Source organism: Ursus americanus, chromosome 1 (assembly GCF_024610735.1).
Source record: "Ursus americanus isolate L20-20 chromosome 1, mUrsAme1.1.p, whole genome shotgun sequence".
Classification (NCBI taxonomy): Eukaryota; Metazoa; Chordata; class Mammalia; order Carnivora; family Ursidae; genus Ursus; species Ursus americanus.
This window is the reverse complement of record NC_142127.1, coordinates 26,712,254-26,718,677: the sequence shown is the minus strand read 5'-3', so window position 1 is coordinate 26,718,677 and position 6,424 is coordinate 26,712,254. Positions and strand designations below refer to the sequence as shown.

Sequence of the window (6,424 nt, the reverse complement as noted above, 5' to 3'; positions counted from 1 at the left end):
ATAATGTGTCTTCCCATTTGTGTTTACTTACCGTTTTTGACCATAAAAACCTTCACAGAAAAACCTTTAACAATGTTACCACAAAGCTTCAGAAATTAATTGAAATCAGGATCCCTGAGAGGATAGATATACAATAGATTTGTCTAAGGGCTGATACAGTGAGTAAAGTCAGGGTATATTAAAGTCTTAGCTTCTAGATGACTAATGATAATATAAAAGGCTATCAGGAAAAGTAGAAGGGTATTCAATTTGTGTGACTGATACAATTGAGCCAGACCCAGAGATAGATTTCTTCAGCTGTTTTAAAATATTCTATGAAAAGCTGACAATCATTTTTGATATCTCTATTTGCTTTGGCAGGGCATAAATCGTACATTATGTGTGTATTATTTTGTTGTCATTTCAATTTTTTATTTAAATTCTAGTTAGTTAACATATAGTGTAATATTATTTTCAGGAGTAGAGTTTAGTGACGGAGGGAACTTGTTCTGATGTGCACTGGGTGTTAAATGTATGTATTATTTTTAATGGAAGATTTTCAAACACGTGCAAAAGTATAAAGGATGATATAATGATCATTTGGATATCCATCCTCCAAACTGAACAGCTACCGACTATTGGTCAATAGTCTCAATGCATCCCCATTTTCCCACTTCCACTGTCATTGGTAGTGTTACCTATCTGGAGTGTCTTATTTATATTTAATTTAATTTTAATTTTAATTTTATTTTTTTGAGGGAAAACCGAATGGGAAGTCATCAGAGAGGGAGAAAAACCATGAGTGACTCTTAACTATAGTAAACAAATTGAGGGTTGCTGGAGGGGAGGTGGATGGGGGAATGGGGTAACTGGGTGATGGGCATTAAGGAGGGCATGTGATATGATGAGCACTGGATGTTATATGCAGCTGTTAAATTATTGAACACTACATCTGAAACTAGTGATGTGCTATATGTTGGCTAATTGAATTTAAATTAAAAATAAATAAATAAATAACAATATCCAGAGTGTTTTAAAGCAAATTCCAGACATCGTATAATTTTACCCATAAGTTCAATATAAATTTCTAGAAGATAGGGACCATTTTCAACAACCACAATGCCACCAAGCATCTAAAATAATTAAGCAATTACTTCCTAATGTCATCATTATCTAGTCCACACTTAATTTTCCCTGCACTCTTTCTTAGATTGTGTGTTCAAATCAGAATACAGTCAAAGAAACTGGGTTGTTTTTCATGTTGATTTTCTTATACTTGGGGTGTGATTATTTCCTTCTATTGTCACTTAACCTCTTCCTTATTTCCAGGTTTCCTACATAAAGGTGGATAGAGATTGAATTTTAAATAGAGTCACATTAATATTTTCAGTGGTGTTTGTGAGGCAACAACACTTCATGGCTGGTGCTGTGTGTTCCCTATTGTACCACAGTGGATTCACTTAATATTCAGTCGTACTTGTTTATACAATATCTGTTTGTACTGTTTTTTGTTTTTTGTTTAGTGATAAACTGATGTTCAGTGAAGTCTTATCAATGGATTCCGGTGCTGTCAGCCTGATACATCCATTATAAAATTCTCCGTCAAAATATTCATGCAAGTTTGGGTGTAAGTATTACATACATAATTATTTTATTGGAGGTTGCAAAAAGTAATTTTAAAAATGCTTTCTTTCCTTGTGAATTCTTTTTCCTCTTATGATAAAAATCTTGGTTTCTTTGAAACACATTTTAGGGTAAACTGGAATAAACCTGATGGGCATCCATATTGGGGTTTAGTAAAAACATTTAATTATATTTTTCTTTTTTTTTTAGTTTAATAGTATTTTTATTATATTATGTTAGTCACCATATATTTTTATGTTATATACACATTATAAGAACAAATTCAAAACATTTGGGGATATATTAAATATTGAATTTTTAAAACATTTGGGTAAAATCTTGTATTTATGAGAAAGTCGAACTTGTTCCTATAGCTTTAACTAAACTTTTTTTTTGAGTTGAAGAAAACTGTAGAAACACATAAAACCCTAAGCAATACTAAATAGAGGTCTCATGTTCCCTTTACTCAGTTTTTCCCAACGGTATCATCTTGCAAAACTACAGTATCATATCACAATCAGGATACTGACACTGATACAGGACATTCCTATCACTACAAGAATTACTAAAGTTTCTCTTTATAGTTTTGCTCCCCTCGTTCTTACACTATGGAAACCACCAATATGTTCTCTAGTTACACAATTTTGTCATTTCAATAATATTACATAAAGGGAATAATTCAGCATGTAACCTTTTGGAAACATCCTTTTTCATTCAGTTAAATTCTCTGAGATTCATCCAAGTTGTTCTGTGTGTCAATAGTTTATTCATTTTTAACTCCTGAGTAGTATTCCATGCACATCAGCCTGTTTAACTATTCACCCACAGAAAGACAACTTGGTTGTTTCTAGTATGTGGCTATTATGAATAAAGATGCTGTGAACATTTGTATGGAGGTTTTTGTGTGAGTATAAGTTTTTATTTCTCTGGGATAAATGCCCATAAGTGCAATTACTAGGTTGTACGGTGCTTGGATGTTAAATTTCCTTCAGAACCTGCCAAACCCTTTTTATGAACGTCTGTACCATTTTACATTCCCATCAACAATGTATGAGTGATCCAATTTATCCTCATCTTCATAAGCATTTGGTTTTACCACTATTTTCTATTTTAGTCATTCTGGGAGGAGTATAGTGATATCTTATATTTTTAATTTGCTTTTCTCTAATGGCTAATTATGTTGAATATTACTGAACACATTTATTTGTTCTCTCTTCATATCCTTTTCAGTGCAATGTTTGATCTTTTGCCTATTTTCTAATTGGATTGCTTATTTTTTTACTATTGAATTTTGAGAGTTCTTTACATGTTATAGATATTATTCTTTTGTAAGTATTTTTTCCAAGTCTGTAGCTTGTCTTTTTGTCCTTTCAAAAGTATCTTTCACAGAGCAAAATTTTCTATTTTGATCAAATGTAATTAATTCATTTTCCCTTCTATAAATCATGCTTTTAGATCCCAACTATTTTCTGTATTTTTTCTAAAAGTTTTATAATTTTATATTTCACATTTAAGTCAATGATGCATTTTGAGATCATTTTTATCTAAGATGTGAGGTTTAAGTAAAAGTTGTATTTCTGTTGATAGATGTCAAATTAGTCTAGCATCTTCAGCTAAAAATGCTGTCCTTCTTCCTTTGAGTTGCTTTTGCATCTTTGTAAAAAGTCAGTTGAACATATTTATGTGATCTACCTATTGGCTCCTTATTGTGTCCCATTGACCTGTGTATATCTATCTATGCCACACAGTCTTCAATACTTTAGCTGTATAATAAGTTTTGAAATTGGGTAGACTGATTCCTCCCTTTTTATTCTTCTTTTAAATTATGTTAACTGGGGTGCCTGGGTGCCTCAGTCAGTTAAGCATCTGCCTTTGATCAGGTCATGATCTCAGAGTCCTGGGATCGAGTCCCACATCAGGCTCCCTGCTGACAGGAAGCCTGCTTCTCCCTTTCCTCCCTGCTCATGCTTTCTCTCTTGTTTGCTATCTCTCTCTCAAATTAGTAAATAAAATCTTTTTAAAAAAATTATGCTAACCACTGTAGTTCCTTTACATTTTCATATGACTTTTACAATAATCTTCTCTATGTCCACAATTTTGTTGTTATTTTAATTAAAAATGCATTTAGGGCACCTGAGTGGCCCAGTCGGTTAAGCATCTGCCTTCAGCTCAAGTCATGATCTCAAGGTCTTGGGATCGAGTCCCACACTGGGCTCCCTGCTCGGGGGGAACCTGCTTCTCCCTCTCTCCCTCCTCCCTGGTTGTGCTCTCTCTCTCTCTCAATCTCAATCAAATCAATAAAACCTAAAAAAAAAAAATCCATTTAACCTAGATGTCAATTTAAGGACAATTGAAATCTTCACTATGTCAAATCTTCCAAACCTTGAACAGAATATATCTATTTATTTAGATCTTCTTTAATTGATTTCATCAGCATGTTGTATTTTTCAGCATGTAAGTCCTACACATATTGTTTTAGGTTCAGACCTAATCATTTCTCTTAAACAATCTTAAGTGGGATTGAATTTTAATCTTTTTTTCTATGTGTTTATCATCAACATATAGAAAGACAATTACTTTTTTGGTATTTATTTTGTATCCTGCAAGCTTGCTGAATTGACTTATTTTCCAGGAATTTTTAGTAGAATCCTTGGGATTTTTGTGTAGACAATCACGTCATCTGCAAATCCTTTCTAATCTGTATATTTATTTCCTTTGCTCATCTGACTTCCAGAACCATGCTGAATATATAAGAGCAGATAACTTTGCCTTCTTTTTCTTTTTTAGATTTTATTTTATTTTATTTTTTTATTTATTTGACAGAGAGACAGCCAGTGAGAGAGGGAACACAGCAGGGGGAGTGTGAGAGGAAGAAGCAGGCTCCTAGTGGAGGAGTCTGATGTGGGGCTCGATCCCACAACGCTGGGATCACGCCCTGAGCTGAAGGCAGAGGCTTAACGACTGCGCCACCCAGGCGCCCCATAACTTTGCCTTCTTAATCGTAGGGGGAAAGCATTCAAATTCTTTACCATTAAGTATTGGCTGTAGGCTTTTTATAGATGCTCTTTATCAAGTTGAGGAGGTTTCCCTCTTCTCCATTTTTTCCGAGAATTTTCATTATGAATTGTGTTGAATTTTGGTCAAACGCATTTTCTGTATCAATTGATATCATATGGTTTTTCTTTTCTTTAGCTTGTTAATATGGTGGATCATATAATAGCTTTTGAGGACTGAACCAATCTTGTATCACCGTAATAAACCGCACTTGGCCATGGCATATAATTCTTCATATATATTACCTAATTCTATTTGCTAATATGTTACAGATTTTTGTGTCTAATTTCATGAGGGATATCAGACTATAGTTTTCTTTTTCTTTACTGTCTTTATATAGTTTTAGTATCAGTGTAATACTAGCTCCATAAAGTGAATTTAGATGTATTCCCTTGTCTTCTCTTTTCTGGAAGAGACTGCATAATTTGTTCTAGTTCTTTCTTAAAAGTTCAATGGAATTTCCCAGTAAAACGACTTGGGCCTGGTGATTTCTTTTTCATGAGTTTTTAAATTATGAATTCAATTTTCTTAATAGTTGCAGGACTATGGGTCTCTTTCCCTCTCTGGCCACAGTAGAGAAAGGAGCTGCCGCCAAGTCCGCCCACCTACAATGGATGGTTGCGCGAACTGCTCCAGCTTCCTGATTAAGAGGAACAAGAAGTCAAACAGTACTGAGCCCAGTAACCTGAAGGCTCGCAACTCATTCCGCTACAACAAGCTGATTCACTGCAAGACTGTGGGCGTGGCGCCAGTGGCCCACGGCAGAGCTGTAGTGGTGGTCATGAAGTGGAGATGGGGGCCGCGGAAACCCGCCACCTCCTACATATGGACCAGCAGCAGCAAGTATGCACCGGCTACCCTCAGCAGTATCAGGCGCATGATCCGCAAGAGCAAGTACTGCCCAGACCTGTGGATGGCTGCCATTCACATAGCCAGCGCCATCCTGCACAGTCAGAAGCCTGTGATGGAGAAGAGGAAGCAGCCCGCCCCACCAGGAGCCCCTGAGCACCTGCCCCCACCTCCAAAGCAATAAAGATATCAACCACGGGGGGTGGGGGGGCATAGTTGCAGAACTATTTAAATTATCTATTTCATATTTAGTTATTTGTGGTCATTAGTGCTTTTCATGAAATTGATCCATTTCATCTAAGCCCTTAAGTTTATCTGAGTAATTTACAGTATTCGACTATTTTCCTTTTTATGTCTGCAGGATCTACAGTGATATCCCCTGTTTACTATTAATATTGATAATTTGTGCCTTCTCTTTTTTTATCAATTGGTGAATTTTATTGATTTTTACAAAAAAGGTTTGTTTTATTGTTTTTCTCCTTCCCATTTTATTTATTTCTGTCCTTATATCCTTCTGTCTGCTTGCTTTATGTTTATTTTTACTTTTCTTTTTCTACATTCTTAAAGTAGGAGTTGAAATTATTGTTTTGAGACTTACTCTTCTTTCTCACGTATTTAATGCTGTAAATTTCCTTCTTGGTACTGATCTAGCTGTGTCACACACATTTTGGTATGTTCTATTTTCATTTTCATTCAATCCAATATATTTTTTATTTTCCTTCAGACTGTTTCTTTGACCCATAATTTATTCACAAATGTTTCAAGTAGCTCAAGGCTGAAAGGTATCCTACTTCCCCTGTCTTCCAGGACTCTAATGACAAGAATGTTAGATCTTCAGGTATAATCCAGAGATCTATTAATTGTCTTTTCTCATTCTGTTTGAGATTGGCCTGCTTATTGGTAGGACTAGTTATTTTTT

The 6,424-nt window shown here is 34.9% G+C and overlaps 1 pseudogene; it reads left to right on the top strand.

The window, feature by feature from the left end:
- Positions 1–5,201: 5,201 nt before the first annotated feature.
- On the top strand, positions 5,202–5,689 carry LOC123783350 (large ribosomal subunit protein eL28 pseudogene; annotated as a pseudogene).
- The last annotated feature ends 735 nt before the right edge of the window (positions 5,690–6,424 follow it).